The sequence below is a fragment of the Setaria italica genome, chromosome VI (assembly GCF_000263155.2).
Source record: "Setaria italica strain Yugu1 chromosome VI, Setaria_italica_v2.0, whole genome shotgun sequence".
In the NCBI taxonomy this organism is placed as follows: domain Eukaryota; kingdom Viridiplantae; phylum Streptophyta; class Magnoliopsida; order Poales; family Poaceae; genus Setaria; species Setaria italica.
The window spans coordinates 28,026,270-28,043,221 of record NC_028455.1 but is presented as its reverse complement, the minus strand read 5'-3'; positions in this window follow the sequence as shown (position 1 = coordinate 28,043,221).

The window sequence follows — 16,952 nt, the reverse complement described above, 5'->3', positions numbered from 1 at the left end:
GGATGATAGTCTGCGAATGTGTGTGGACTACCGACCTCTCATGCGTGACGATAAAGAACAAGTACCCCCTACCCCGCATTGATATTCTGTTCGACCAATTAGCTGGAGCTAGAGTGTTTTCCAAAATTGACCTCCGTTCTGGCTACCATCAAATCAAGATCCGCCCGTGCGACATTCCAAAGACTGCCTTTTCTACACGATATGGACTCTACGAGTACTTAGTCATGTCATTCGGGCTTACTAATGCACCGGCTTACTTCATGTACCTCATGAATTCGGTGTTTATGCCCGAACTCGACAAATTCGTCGTGGTATTCATTGACAACATCTTGGTGTACTCGAAGAATGAAGAAGAACATGCAGGGCACCTACATACTGTACTCCAACGCTTAAGAGACCACCAACTCTATGCCAAGTTCTCTAAGTGTGACTTTTGGCTGGACAGTGTTAAATTCTTGGGACACACCATATCCAGAGACGGTATAGTAGTAGACCCAAGCAAGGTGCGAGAAGTAATGGACTGGAAGCCGCCCACTTCAGTTCATCAGATTCGAAGTTTTCTTGGTTTAGCCGGTTACTACCGTCGCTTCATCCCTGACTTCTCAAAAATAGCTAAGCCAATGACGGAACTGCTGAAGAAAGGGAGTAAGTTTGTGTGGAGTGACGAATGTGAAGAAGCTTTCCACACCTTGAGGCAATTATTGACTTCTGCGCCAGTTTTAGCTCAACCCGACACCACTAGGCCATTTGATGTGTATTGCGATGCCTCTGGCACTGGACTTGGTTGTGTTCTTATGCAAGACAGCCAAGTCATTGCCTATGCCTCGCAAGCGTTACGGCCACATGAGTTGAACTACCCTACTCATGATCTTGAGTTAGCGGTAGTCGTTCATGCTCTGAAAATGTGGAGGCATTATCTCATGGGAACCCGATGCAACATCTATACAGATCACAAGAGTCTTAAGTATATATTCACTCAAGCAGACCTCAATATGCGTCAGCGGAGATGGTTAGAATTAATCAAGGATTATGACCTAGAAGTGCATTATCACCCAGGAAAAGCCAACGTAGTTGCAGATGCACTCAGCCGCAAGATCCATTGTAACTTCTTATCGGCGGTTAATTATGCCGAGACCCTGTGTCACGAAATGGCTAAACTCAACTTGGAAATTGTTCCACACGGCACCTTAAGTCATATTTCTCTAGAGCCCACCCTGCTTGACCAAATAATTCTAGCACAGCTAGAGGACAAAGAGATAAACTTGATCAAAGCGAAACTTGCACAGGAGGACAAAGGATATAAACGTTTCCGACGGGATTGGAAAGGAGTGGTACTTTATGAAACTCGACTTGTAGTTACAAATGATCCCGAGCTTAAGAAACAAATTTTGGACGAAGCACACCTGTCCAAGTTCTCGATTCACCCCGGCAGTACCAAGATGTATCACGACCTCCGACAAAATTTCTGGTGGAGTGGGATGAAACCCGACATTGCTCGATATGTTTCAGAGTGCGATACCTGTCAGCGAGTTAAGGCAAGCCACTTGAGGGTAGCTGGCCCCTTGCAGCCGCTGCCTATTCCCTCGTGGAAATGGGAAGACATAAGCATGGACTTTATAGTCGGACTACCCAATACCTCCCGCAAGCATGACTCCATATGGGTTATAGTAGACCGACTAACCAAAACGGCACATTTCCTTCCAGTACACACCACCCACACCATACAGAAATATGCAGAACTATACTTTGATCGGATTGTTTCCTTGCATGGTGTACCTAAAATGATCATCTCTGATCGAGGTAGTCAGTTTGTAGCACGCTTTTGGGAGCAGTTGCAGTTTTCACTTGGCAGTAAATTAATCCGCAGTTCCACATATCACCCTCAGACCGATGGGCAAACTGAAAGGGTTAATCAGATTTTGGAAGATATGTTGCGCGCCTGTGCTATTCATTATGACAAGAACTGGGATAAGTGTTTGCCATTAGCGGAATTCTCCTACAACAATAGTTACCAAGCTAGCCTGAAAATGGCACCTTTCGAGGCCTTGTATGGACGTAGATGCCGAACCCCACTGAGCTGGTCGCAACCCGGAGAGAGAACAGTGTATGGACCTGACCTGGTCATAGAGGCCGAAGAAAAAGTGAGAGTCATCCGCGAAAATCTCAAGGCCGCCCAATCTCGATAGAAGAGCTATTCCAATCAAAGAAGAAGACCCATCCAATTTAAGGTTGGAGATTTTGTATACCTACGGGTTTCACCGACCAAAGGTGTACAACGTTTTGGAGTAAAAGGAAAGTTAGCTCCGCGCTATATTGGTCCCTACGAGATTGTAGAGGCGTGTGGACCCGTAGCGTACCAAGTTAAACTTCCAGAGAAGATTGCAGCGATACACGATGTTTTCCATGTCTCGCAACTCAAGAAGTGCATCAGGATTCCAACTGAGATCATTACCCCGAAAGAATTGGAGATTGAATCCGATTTATCGTATTAGGAGTATCCAGTTAAGATCCTCGACCGGAAGGAAAGACACACTCGTCGGCAAATGGTCAAGATGTACAAAATTCAGTGGAGTAACCATACGGAAGACGAAGCGACGTGGGAGACGGAAGAATAACTCACCCCGGATGCCTTAAATCCTATGTCTGGAATTCCAGATTTTTGGCTAACTTTGGCGTAAAATATCTTCGAATCCTCTCACAATCAAAACCGACACCTTAAACAAAGTTTGAAGAACGATCAGAGTTGAACAAGTTTGTTTAAGGGAGTTTCGGGAGTTGTGTTGAAAGATTTGGAGAAGGATCGCTCCAAAGCTGGTCGGGCTTGCTGCCCGAATGGAGCCTCGACGCCCGCGCGCCCGAGCATGTTCGCTCGCGCGCCGCGCGCCGCGTGGCCGCCGGCCACCGGCAGCTCGCTGGTGCCCTATCACCAGCGCGACCCCGGCCCTATAAAAGGGAACCCCCTCACCGGCAATGCCACCCCTTTGCCACCACCGCTTTCTCCTCTGCGCCCTGCTTTCTCCTCTGAGCCACCGCTTTCTCCCCGTGCCGCCGCTGAGCTTCCGTGGAGCTCACCCCCTTGCGCCACCCCCACACTCCAGCGACTTCGCCGCCACCCTCCAGCCGCTTCTTCCAACACACCAGCCGCCCGCTCCTCCGCGCGGTACTCGAGCTTGCTGGTGTCCGCTAGAAGCACCGCCGCTGCCGGACCACCGTCGAAGTCTCGCCGCTGCCCAAGCATTAGCGCGTACGACTCCCCGCCCCAGCCTACTCCTGTTCGGCCCCAAGGCTTCACCGGTAGACCTGGTGTAAGCTACTTAACCTCCCTGTCCTTTCCGTCTCGCCCGACCCCTTTTCCTTTTCGTTTCGCCCGACCCCTATCCTTTTTCGTTTCGCCCGACCCTTTTGTTTCGGTTTGCCCGACCCCTTTTCTTTTCGTCTCGCCCGATCTTTTCCTGTTCGCCTCGCCCGACCCTGCCAAGTTTCGCCGACCCTTTCTCCACCTCGCCCGAGGGCTCGGCTGTAACTTTTCCTTTGACCCGAGGGTATCGGTGAAATATTTTCGGGGATTCCTCTGTGTTGAGTCTGAGGACCTCGGTACGGTTTTCCTTAAACCTGAGGGTCAGACCCTAAGTTTCCCCTAATCCGACCCTCTCATCCTGCTCTCCACCAACAGAAGTTGAACTTCCCCACCTTTCCTGTAGCTTTGCTACAAGTGTCCGTGTTAAAACATGAGTGTGTTGAAATAATCATCTAAAATGTTTAACCCCTGCATTGCATTTCCGTGTAGAGTTGAATCTCGCCGACGGAACGTACGAGCTTCATCCAGCACCGGAAGAAGACCCCGCCGAGGAACTGCATCCCTGCGAAGGAGAGCCCGAACCGGAGCAAGACCCCGAGGACCCGCAAGCTTTTCCTGAAGGCAAGCCCCGGAGCATAAATTCCTATCTCAAGTTCATGCAATATTATTGATTAATTGATTGCGCATTTACGTTTTGAGGAGTTGTAATGAAACCTTAGATGCATAAACTTAGTACCTTGTCTGAATACTAGCTGCTAAGGTCGAGTAGTGCAATGTTTAATAGGTTTCGGTAAACGTTGAGTGATTTCCTGTCACTCGCAAGTTATAGGAGTTGAATGTTTCAGTTTTGTCGCAACTATAAGGACGACGGACGGGGTCAGGCTTGTGTTCAATACTTGGTGGATTGCCCCGTCTGTCTAAATGAAAATGAACTAAGGTCGAAACGTGTCGGCGTTCGTGATCAAGTGTTTGAAAGTACTAATCTCATACCTAGTATGGGATGGGGAAGCCTAGTACCTGATTGAACTGGGGCGTGGCATACCCTCCGGCTGTCCTTGGAACGTCGTTCCCATGGTGCATCATGTGGGTGCAAGTGCGGTCACAGTGCAGCAATAGGCCGGGACTGTGGAGCATTGCATGCCAAAGGAAGTTGGCCCTGACACGTGCCTAAGGGATCGATGGGGACGGCTGACAAATGAAGCGACCCTTCGTGGTGCGCGGATGTTGTGAGATTAGGTTTGCCATGCATGGTTAATAAATTCGAATCGATTCGTCTACCTCTCACAGATTGGGACTACTTGATCGATATTCTGCACTGAGTAAAGATGGAACATGATGACGATTTTAAATCTTGATGCTTGTTCAGTAATTGCTTGGAAACCATGTTTGTTTAGTATAAGTTGCTAATCTAGAATGGATAAAGAACATAGAACATGAGCTAAAATGTTGAAAGTAAGGACTGACTTGAGACGCTTTTGGCAAAGAAAACCCTAGAGCCAGAAAGCCTTGCATGTCTAGGTCTCGGTCGTGTCTTTCCGACGGGTCAGTCCTGCTGAGTACTAGTTGCTCAGCCTTGTTGTGGCTAATCTTTTTCAGGTAATGTCAATAGTTTGGTTGCGGGTACCACTTGGCCGACCCAGCTTCCCCCAGGCTGGACCGTCGAGTGGGATCCTTCCTCGGACGGCGAAGGAAGGAGTTTTTGATGTCATGATCAGCTCCGTCATGATGTCATGTATCGACGTTTAGCTTCCGCTAGTTTTATTTGACTTCGAACCTTGCAAATTTTGGTCTAAATTTCGAAAACTCTGATGTAATAAAATGTGGAACTTGTTGTCGTGATGGAATGTTGTAATCTCTGTGCTACTCACCTTCGCGTGAGCGATGCTTCTCGATCCTGTTTATGTGGTTTATCGGAGGAAATCCGACGGTCGACCAAGTTGACTTGCTTAAAGTGCATAATCGCGTGTCAGGCGACTTCAATGCATTTTAGTCAGGTTAATTTGGGCGGTTCCGCCACAGCTGGCATCAGAGCTCGAAGCACAGTACGGAGAACAACAAACCTTAAAACTCTTTTTCTAACTAAAATTTGCAAGAAGTAAAATCGAGAAGTTCGTAAGTTCGCTAAGGATGAGTTTAGTTCGAGGAGCCCTAGGGGATTTTGGGGTTGTTTTTAAGGTGGCTAATAGTTATTGGTTATCTTCTAACTTCCAGCACTTTTTGACACGTCTATCATACGTGTGCCGAAATCCGCATCGCGAGTATGCGAAGGGTGATGGGAATTCGATTCCAACGAGCCTATCATCACGGTTGTTTCGCCCACGTCTATTATACGTGCGCAGGTTTTGTATGTTAATACATGCGAAGGATGGTATGGTTCGTTCCAACGAGCCTATCGTCACGGTTGTTCGCCCACGTTTGTTACACGTGTGCATGATTCCGCATCACGAGAATGCGAAGGGTTATAGGATTCTATTCAAAGGAACCTATTTCCACGGTTGTTGCGCTATCCATGCAGCGTTAAACGCATGGGTGCCATTTCTATAGTGAACGGTAATGATTGTGGACGCTTTCGTGAGTGCTGGCACGGAAGGTTCAAGCTGTGTTGTGTTTTTCTGCAGGTACACTAACAAACGTTGCGTTCGAAACGATGCCTAGTAACTCGACTAGTTATTATAGTGAGAGCCGTATTGTTGCCTTGCCACCGGCACTAACCATGTAAGTCCAAAGATTTTTGGCAATTATTTTTGGTTGAGAGGACGACTAGGACGTGCATGCATTCAGAAATAAAACCAAACTCGAGTACGTCGTAAAAAGTAATGCACCGCGTTAAGGATTGTCTAGCTGTCCTTTTTCCGCCATGCTAACTCCAGAAGGTTTGTATAAGAAAGTTGTGTTAAAACTCCCAAGTAAAACTGCCACAAGGTACTACCATTTGGGTTGAGAGTTGTGATCAGTTTGGTGACCCCCTGTTGGCTGTTAGCCCAAAGTGCACACCAGCGGAGTTTCTGCTGTTTCGACCACCTTAAGGACCTTTTCTGCGAGGAGTCCTTTAAGCAGAGTTTTTCAGAACTTAGTGAAGGACTTGCTGGTAGAGTTTTGGTTTTGTTAAGTCTCTGGTTTGGAAGATGTATTTAGTTTATCTTGACTCGGTCTGAAGAGTTGCCTTGTCTACTATGCAGAGTGGCATGGTGGACCAGTCGCTCGAGCTGGTACAGAAGGATGTTCAGATTGCTGAGATGCAGGACAAGATTACTCGTTTGGAGGAAGAGATTGTGGATATGGAGCACGATATGGAGATCTTGGCTGACCAGTTCTATGATGTGAACATGGAGCTGGCGAACACCAATGAGCACTTGCAGGAGCATCACGATGAGCTTAATGCCATCCACGCCTTAGAGGTGCAGCTGGATGAGCCAATGGCCCAGGAGGAGGAGCCTGAGGAGATCGAAGGCTTTTCGAGCATGGACTATGAGAATGCCTCACCGCAGCCTCCAGTTGGTGATGCTCACTCTCCGGTCCTTAGCTTTGCCTCCGTGGGCAACCTCGACGACTTCTAGTTATGGCAAACTAGGTTGAGAGATTCTATTTGTTTTTGATTGTACTCCTCGGCGACCTATATTTTTGGCCAATGATGTAATAGGTTAGCCTTGAGTTGAGTACTCCTCCTGTATTTTAAGACCAGCAATGAAATGATCTTGGTGAAAGCAGTTCCTGACAATACTTCTGACCCTTGCGACACGCCGTGGATGCCAAGTTGTGTGGGTTTTAGTGCTGTGACCACACACCCGTCTCCTGTGGGCCTATCCAAAGCTAACCGACCCCGAGTCGCGAGGTCGGACGCGCCCGACCCCTCGCAGACAGTCTCCGCCCCGCCCGACCCCTCGCGGCAGGTCTCCGCCTCGCCCGACCCCGTGTTGAGAAGCTCCGTATCGCCCGACCCCGGCAACAAAGGTCGGAATTAGTGGGACCCCGAGGATAAGGTTTTGGCTCGCCCAAGGGTGTGTGCAGACCAACCGAGGAGAAACCGGATCTTGTGGACCCTACAAAACGTGGATCAAAATACCTTTCCGATCGGTAACAAGGATAAAATGACGCTGCAGAAACGGGCCAGTTGCTAGCTAAGATTTGTGCACCTCCTTAATAAGGATATGTGTTGTGTTGCAAGAGTTGCATTTGCGGATTTAACACATACATTCCCACATTTTTTTTGGAATACTTCTGGGGTTATGGAACTGATGGAAAGGTGAATCTTGGAGATGGCGCATCGCACACGCTCCGGCTCCATTCCCAGTGGCAGCGAGGTGCCTCCCCCACCTCCGCCTCCGACCACCCTCGAGTCGATATTGGCAGCCCAGACCGAGCTGTTGAGGCACATCGCTCAGGGGCAGCAGCAGCAGCCCCAAGGAGGAAGGGCCCATCATCAGCCACATGTTGTTCGCTATGAAGATTTTCTGGGGACCCAGCCTCCTCTGTTTCACAAGACGGAGGACCTACTTGACGCCGATGCCTGGATTCGCGCTATCGAGTCCAAGTTCTCCCTTCTCACCGCATATTGCCCGGATGAGAACAAGGTTCGGTTCGCCGCGCAGCAGTTGCGTGGTTCTGCTCTCCTGTGGTGGGAACACTACCACGCCATGCAGCCGGCTGACCACGTCATCGGCTGGGAGGAATTCAAGACGGCGTTCAGGGGCCATCACATCCCTGAGGGTCTTCTGGAGCGCAAGCTCAACGAGTTCCTGGCTCTCACCCAGGGAGGCCGCGATGTCCTGCACTATGCGCAGGCTTTCAACGACCTGTGTCGCTATGCATGCTATCATGCGGACTCCGATGAAAAGAAGAGGGACCGCTTCCACAGAGGCTTGAGTTTGGAGCTCAAGGAAAGGCTGAACCCCATCAAAGTGGGTTCCTACAATGAACTGGTGAACCTGACAATTTCCCAGGAAGATTGCATGAAGGCTCTCAAGGCCGACATGAAGAGAAAGGCCCCAATGCCGGCACCCAGCCCGCCTGCCCAGAAGTACAGAATGGTTCCCCCACAAGCGCCTCGCAGGCCCGCACAGCCTGGGAGATGGGTTGCTCGACCTCCATCGCAGGCAGCACCTCGATTCCCCGGATTCCAGCCGCAAGGACCCCGCCCTGCTCTCCCGATTCCGCTGCGCCCGGTCACTGGAAACCACTGTTTCACTTGCGGGAACCCAGGACACTTCGCCAAGGACTGCCCCCGCAACCAGAATCAACGACCCGGTCAGAGCAATACACTGGGCAACAGGGGGAAGAAGCCAAAGGTGCAGGTCCGACAAGGCAGGCTGAACTTCACCACCCTTGCTGAACTTCCAGAGGGCGCACCAGTGATGACGGGTACCTTTTCTATCTGTGATCACCCCGTCCTTATTCTGTTTGATTCGGGAGCATCTCATAGTTTCATTGGGACTAGAATCAGTGCTAAGTGTGGGTTAGATTTCTGTCACACCAAAGGTACCTACATAATCTCTACCCCGGGTGGAAAGGTAACTTCACACCAAGTGAGCTGCAAAGTACCTATCCAGTTAGGGAGAACCCTTCTTAAGGAAGACCTGCTTACCCTTAGGATGGAAGGAATAGATGTTATCTTGGGCATGGATTGGATGACCCGACACCGAGTGACCCTAGATATCCCTGCCAGGGCAATCCATATAAATTCACCCAAGTATGGTAGCTCCACTATACACTTACCTCCCCGAGAGTGCCAAACTTCTTGTGCCTATCCCGTGTCTGAAGCCCGTTTGGAAGATATCCCAGTAGTGTGCGAGTACACGGATGTGTTTCCAGACGATTTGCCGGGTATGCCGCCTGAGAGAGACATCGAGTTTGCCATTGAGTTGCAACCAGGTACCGCCCCAATTTCAAAGAGACCATATCGGATGCCACCAGCCGAACTGGCAGAAATGAAAACTCAGTTGCATGATTTTTTGGAAAAGGGTTTTATTCGCCCAAGTACATCACCTTGGGGTTGCCCTGCCTTGTTTGTAAAAAAGAAGGACGATAGTCTGCGAATGTGTGTGGACTACCGACCTCTCAATGCGGTGACGATAAAGAACAAGTACCCCCTACCCCGCATTGATGTTCTGTTTGACCAATTAGCTGGAGCTAGAGTGTTTTCCAAAATTGACCTCCGTTCTGGCTACCATCAAATCAAGATCCGCCCGTGCGACATTCGAAAGACTGCCTTTTCTACACGATATGGACTCTACGAGTACTTAGTCATGTCATTCGGGCTTACTAATGCACCGGCTTACTTCATGTACCTCATGAATTCGGTGTTTATGCCCGAACTCGACAAATTCGTCGTGGTATTCATTTACAACATCTTGGTGTACTCGAAGAATGAAGAAGAACATGCAGGGCACCTACATACTGTACTCCAACGCTTAAGAGACCACCAACTCTATGCCAAGTTCTCTAAGTGTGACTTTTGGCTGGACAGTGTTAAATTCTTGGGACACACCATATCCAGAGACGGTATAGTAGTAGACCCAAGCAAGGTGCGAGAAGTAATGGACTGGAAGCCGCCCACTTCAGTTCATCAGATTCGAAGTTTTCTTGGTTTAGTCGGTTACTACCGTCGCTTCATCCCTGACTTCTCAAAAATAGCTAAGCCAATGACGGAACTGCTGAAGAAAGGGAGTAAGTTTGTGTGGAGTGACGAATGTGAAGAAGCTTTCCACACCTTGAGGCAATTATTGACTTCTGCGCTAGTTTTAGCTCAGCCCGACACCACTAGGCCATTTGATGTGTATTGCGATGCCTCTGGCACTGGACTTGGTTGTGTTCTTATGCAAGACAGCCAAGTCATTGCCTATGCCTCGCAAGCGTTACGGCCACATGAGTTGAACTACCCTACTCATGATCTTGAGTTAGCGGCAGTCGTTCATGCTCTGAAAATGTGGAGGCATTATCTCATGGGAACCCGATGCAACATCTATACAGATCACAAGAGTCTTAAGTATATATTCACTCAAGCAGACCTCAATATGCGTCAGCGGAGATGGTTAGAATTAATCAAGGATTATGACCTAGAAGTGCATTATCACCCAGGAAAAGCCAACGTAGTTGCAGATGCACTCAGCCGCAAGATCCATTGTAACTTCTTATCGGCGGTTAATTATGCCGAGACCCTGTGTCACGAAATGGCTAAACTCAACTTGGAAATTGTTCCACACGGCACCTTAAGTCATATTTCTCTAGAGCCCACCCTGCTTGACCAAATAATTCTAGCACAGCTAGAGGACAAAGAGATAAACTTGATCAAAGCGAAACTTGCACAGGAGGACAAAGGATATAAATGTTTCCGACGGGATTGGAAAGGAGTGGTACTTTATGAAACTCGACTTGTAGTTCCAAATGATCCCGAGCTTAAGAAACAAATTCTGGACGAAGCACACCTGTCCAAGTTCTCGATTCACCCCGGCAGTACCAAGATGTATCACGACCTCCGACAAAATTTCTGGTGGAGTGGGATGAAACCCGACATTGCTCGATATGTTTCAGAGTGCGATACCTGTCAGCGAGTTAAGGCAAGCCACTTGAGGGTAGCTGGCCCCTTGCAGCCGCTGCCTATTCCCTCGTGGAAATGGGAAGACATAAGCATGGACTTTATAGTCGGACTACCCAATACCTCCCGCAAGCATGACTCCATATGGGTTATAGTAGACCGACTAACCAAAACGGCACATTTCCTTCCAGTACACACCACCCACACCATACAGAAATATGCAGAACTGTACTTTGATCGGATTGTTTCCTTGCATGGTGTACCTAAAACGATCATCTCTGATCGAGGTAGTCAGTTTGTAGCACGCTTTTGGGAGCAGTTGCAGTTTTCACTTGGCACTAAATTGATCCACAGTTCCACATATCACCCTCAGACCGATGGGCAAACTGAAAGGGTTAATCAGATTTTGGAAGATATGTTGCGCGCCTGTGCTATTCATTATGACAAGAACTGGGATAAGTGTTTGCCATTAGCGGAATTCTCCTACAATAATAGTTACCAAGCTAGCCTGAAAATGGCACCTTTCGAGGCCTTGTATGGACGTAGATGCCGAACCCCACTGAGCTGGTCGCAACCCGGAGAGAGAACGGTGTATGGACCTGACCTGGTCATAGAGGCCGAAGAAAAAGTGAGAGTCATCCGTGAAAATCTCAAGGCTGCCCGCCCAATCTCGACAGAAGAGCTATTCCGATCAAAGAAGAAGACCCATCCAATTTAAGGTTGGAGATTTTGTATACCTACGGGTTTCACCGACCAAAGGTGTACAATGTTTTGGAGTAAAAGGAAAGTTAGCTCCGCGCTATATTGGTCCCTACGAGATCGTAGAGGCGTGTGGACCCGTAGCGTACCAAGTTAAACTTCCAGAGAAGATTGCAGCGATACACGATGTTTTCCATGTCTCGCAACTCAAGAAGTGCATCAGGATTCCAACTGAGATCATTACCCCGGAAGAATTGGAGATTGAACCCGATTTATCGTATTAGGAGTATCCAGTTAAGATCCTCGACCGGAAGGAAAGACACACTCGTCGGCAAATGGTCAAGATGTACAAAATTCAGTGGAGTCACCATACGGAAGACGAAGTGACATGGGAGACGGAAGAATATATCAATGCTAACTTCTGCGGTTTTGTTTTCGGTCAAGGAGGTACGTTGCACCAGCCACACTAGTTCTTTCTGCACCGGGGCGAGATTCCTTTAAGGGGGGTAGGCTGTAACAACTCTACCTAAATTAAGTGCTTTTAACTCTAAACCAGTGATAAATCCTTAAATTAAGAAGTGAAATGACCTTTATAAACCTAAGAAGCTCCTTTTGGAGTTTGATTTAAAGCTTGAAATTCTATATACAAACTTAAGTTTCTGCCCAAATAAGAGTTGTAAAACTTTTTAATTCCAACAACTTTTGTTAAAGGCACTTTGAACTTTTCGGAGTGGAAGGGAGTCAAAAACAGCAACCAAAACCGGCTTTTCTAAAGGACCCTGAAAATCTCTTAAGTCCTGGAATTCGAGTTTTCCTCCATCTTTGCAAGCTTTCATCTCCCGTTTTCCTATCTAAACTCGAGTCAGAGCCTTAATAGAAGTTGTAGTACCTCGAGAGTGTTCCAACTTCGTTACACTGACCCAGATCTAAATCGGACCCGAAGTTGTTCAAAATCCCGGTCAAAGTGAGGTAAACCAGTCAACTCACCCCGGATGCCTTAAATCCTAAGTCTGGAATTCCAGATTTTTGGCTAACTTTGGCGTAAAATATCTTCGAATCCTCTCACAATCAAAACCGACACCTTAAACAAAGTTTGAAGAACGATCAGAGTTGAACAAGTTTGTTTAAGGGAGTTTCGGGAGTTGTGTTGAAAGATTCGGAGAAGGATCACTCCAAAGCTGGTCAGGATTTCTGCCCGAAGGGAGCCTCGACGCCCGCGCGCCCGAGCATGTTCGCTCGCGCGCCGCATGGCTGCCGGCCACCGGCAGCTCGCCGGTGCCCTATCACCAGCGCGACAACGACAGGACGAGAGCCGCGGCGCCCAACCCGCGCCCGCGACAGGACGGAGCGAGCGCAGGGCTAGCCAATCGCCGGCCGCGCGCAGGTCGCCTTCCACCTACCACGGCTCTGCTCCGCCAACCCTGTTCCGCCCGTTCGCCGAGAAAGCTGAGACGCCCCCGACGTCCCGCGCCTCCGCCCGCTCGCCCAACCCCCACGGTAGCCTTTCCGCCTCGCCCGCCTGATAGACCGGAAGCCCCAGACGCGCGCCGCCCAAGTCCAAACACCGCCGAAGACCACCCGAAGCTCCGCCTCCTCAGCCCAATGGCGTAGTCGGCCAATGGCCGCCTCGCCCGAGCACTCGCCGCTCCCGGCCTTATCCTTTCCCCACCGGAGCCCCGCCTCGACCCTCCGCGCCACCCCGGCCCTATAAAAGGGAACCCCCTCACCGGCAATGCCACCCCTTTGCCACCACCGCTTTCTCCTCTGCGCCCTGCTTTCTCCTTTGAGCCACCGCTTTCTCCCCGTGCCGCCGCTGAGCTTCCGTGGAGCTCACCCCCTTGCGCCACCCCCACACTCCGGCGACTTCGCCGCCACCTTCCAGCCGCTTCTTCCAACACACCAGCCGCCCGCTCCTCCGCGCGGTACTCGAGCTTGCTGGTGTCCGCAAGAAGCACCGCCACCGCCGGACCACTGTCGAAGTCTCGCCGCTGCCCAAGCATTAGCGCGTATGACTCCCCACCCTAGCCTACTCCTGTTCGGCCCCAAGGCTTCACCGGTAGACCTGGAGGTAAGCTACTTAACCTCCCTGTCCTTTCCGTCTCGCCCGACCCCTTTTCCTTTTCGTTTCGCCCGACCCTTGTCCTTTTTCGTTTCGCCCGACCCTTTTGTTTCGGTTTGCCCGACCCCTTTTCTTTTCGTCTCGCCCGACCTTTTCCTGTTCGCCTCGCCCGACCCTGCCAAGTTTCGCCGACCCTTTCTCCGCCTCGCCCGAGGGCTCGGCTGTAACTTTTCCTTTGACCCGAGGGTATCGGTGAAATATTTTCGGGGATTCCTCTGTGTTGAGTCTGAGGACCTCGGTACGGTTTTCCTTAAACCTGAGGGTCAGACCCTAAGTTTCCCCCAATCCGACCCTCTCATCCTGCTCTCCACCAACAGAAGTTGAACTTCCCCACCTTTCCTATAGCTTTGCTACAAGTGTCCGTGTTAAAACATGAGTGTGTTGAAATAACCATCTAAAATGTTTAACCCCTGCATTGCATTTCCGTGTAGAGTTGAATCTCGCCGACGGAACGTACGAGCTTCATCCAGCACCGGAAGAAGACCCCGCCGAGGAACTGCATCCCTGCGAAGGAGAGCCCGAACCGGAGCAAGACCCTGAGGACCCGCAAGCTTTTCCTGAAGGCAAGCCCCGGAGCATAAATTCCTATCTCGAGTTCATGCAATATTATTGATTACTTGATTGCGCATTTACATTTCGACGAGTTGTAATGAAACCTTAGATGCATAAACTTAGTACCTTGTCTGAATACTAGTTGCTAAGGTCGAGTAGTGCAATGCTTAATAGGTTTCGGTAAACGTCGAGTGATTTCCTGTCACTCGCGAGTTATAGGAGTTGAATGTTTCAGTTTTGTCGCAACTATAAGGACGACGGACGGGGTCAGGCTTGTGTTCGATACTTGGTGGATTGCCCCATCTGTCTAAATGAAAATGAACTAAGGTCTAAACGTGTCGGCGTTCGTGATCAAGTGTTTGAAAGTACTAATCTCATACCTAGTATGGGATGGGGAAGCCTAGTACCTGATTGAACTGGGGCGTGGCATACCCTCCGGCTGTCCTTGGAACGTCGTTCCCATGGTGCATCATGTGGGTGCAAGTGCGGTCATAGTGCAGCAATAGGCCGGGACTGTGGAGCATTGCATGCCAAAGGAAGTTGGCCCTGACACGTGCCTAAGGGATCGATGGGGATGGCTGACAAATGAAGCGACCCTTCGTGGTGCGCGGATGTCGTGAGATTAGGTTTGCCATGCATGGTTAATAAATTCGAATCGATTCGTCTACCTCTCACAGATTGGGACTACTTGATCGATATTCTGCACTGAGTAAAGATGGAACATGATGACGATTTTAAATCTTGATGCTTGTTCAGTAATTGCTTGGAAACCATGTTTGTTTAGTATAAGTTGCTAATCTAGAATGGATAAAGAACATAGAACATGAGCTAAAATGTTGAAAGTAAGGACTGACTTGAGACGCTTTTGGCAAAGAAAACCCTAGAGCCAGAAAGCCTTGCATGTCTAGGTCTCGGTCGTGTCTTTCCGACGGGTCAGTCTTGCTGAGTACTAGTTGCTCAGCCTTGTTGTGGCTAATCTTTTTCAGGTAATGTCAATAGTTTGGTTGTGGGTACCACTTGGCCGACCCAGCTTCCCCCAGGCTGGACCGTCGAGTGGGATCCTTCCTCGGACGGCGAAGGAAGGAGTTTTTGATGTCATGATCGGCTCCGTCATGATGTCATGTATCGACGTTTAGCTTCCGCTAGTTTTATTTGACTTCAAACCTTGCAAATTTCGGTCTAAATTTCGAAAACTCTGATGTAATAAAATGTGGAACTTGTTGTCATGATGGAATGTTGTAATCTCTATGCTACTCACCTTCGCGTAAGCGATGCTTCTCGATCCTGTTTATGTGGTTTATCGGAGGAAATCCGACGGTCGACCAAGTTGACTTGCTTAAAGTGCATAATCGCGTGTCAGGCGCCTTCAATGCATTTTAGTCAGGTTAATTTGGGCGGTTCCGCCACACCAACCCTCTCTGTTCCGCCCGATCCCATCTGTTTCGCCCGACCTTGTCCGCTTCGCCCGAGGGCTCGGGTGTGTCGTTTTCTTTTGGTCGAGGCTATCTGTGTAACGAGGACTTCTCTGAGTTAAATCTAAGGACCCCGGTGCAGTTATTCCTTGAGTCTAAGGGTCAGATCGTAAGTTTTCCCCGATCCGACTCTTCTGACTTGCTCTAAATCGACAGAAGCTTGGAAATTTCATCTTAAATCAAGGAAAAATCAGAAAAATGTGAAATCACCTTGGTTGGAATCTTCGCTTTGCGTAGAATCCAATAAAGTGGGTTTTGCACCTTTTCCTATAGTTTTGCTACAGTTTTGGGATTAATCATTGCAAGTGCTTTTGAAATAACCGTCTAAGTGTCTCACCCTTGCTTTGCATTCGTGTAGAGCTGAACCTCACCGACGGCACATACGAGCTTCACCCAGCGCCGGAAGACGAAGTCGTAGCTGAGCTCACTGAGGATTAGTTTGCTTCTGCCCTGCTCGAAGGCAAGCCCAGAGCATCACCCAGTCTTTTTAAACTTGCGCATGCCTTCTGTTGTATTTGTGTGCATTTACGTTTCAGGAGTTGTTTAAAACCACAGATGCATGACTTAGTCCCCTTTGATCTGAACACTAGTGTGATAGGCCGAGTAGTTGCAATGCTTAAATAGGACTCGGTAAAAGTCGAGTGATTTCCTGTCACTCGCGAGGTATAGGAGTTGCTTGTTCTCCTCTTTGTTACAACTATAAGGACGATGGACGGGGTAGGGCTCTGTGAACTATTTTAGTGATCGGTGGATTGCCCCGTCTGTCTACTAGAAAATGGTTTAAGGTCGAAAGGTGATGGTGTTCATGATTAAGTGTTTGAAAGTACTAATCTCATACCTAGTATGGGATGGGGAAGCCTAGTACCTGATTGAACCAGGACGTGAGCGGTTCGATCCACTGTCTCTGGAACTGAGTTTCCCTTGCGGCCGCATGTGGTGACAAGTGCGGTCATAGAACAGCAGAGGCCGGGTTTGTGGAGCCTTGTACCAAGGGAAGTGGGCCCGACACGGGTCTGGGGATTGATGGGGACGACCGACAAAGGAAGCGGCCCTTGGTGGTGCGCGGATGTCGTGAGATTAGGTCCACCATGCATGGTTAATAAATTTGAATCGATTAGTCTGCCTCTCACAGATTGGGACTGCTTGATCACTATACTACACTAAGCAAGAATGGAACTTCATGGTGGTGTTAATCTGAATGATTGTCATAAATTGCTTGGGAACTTTTGCTTGTTTTTTTGTAGCTGCTAATTTAGCTTGGTGAATGAACTTAGAACTGGA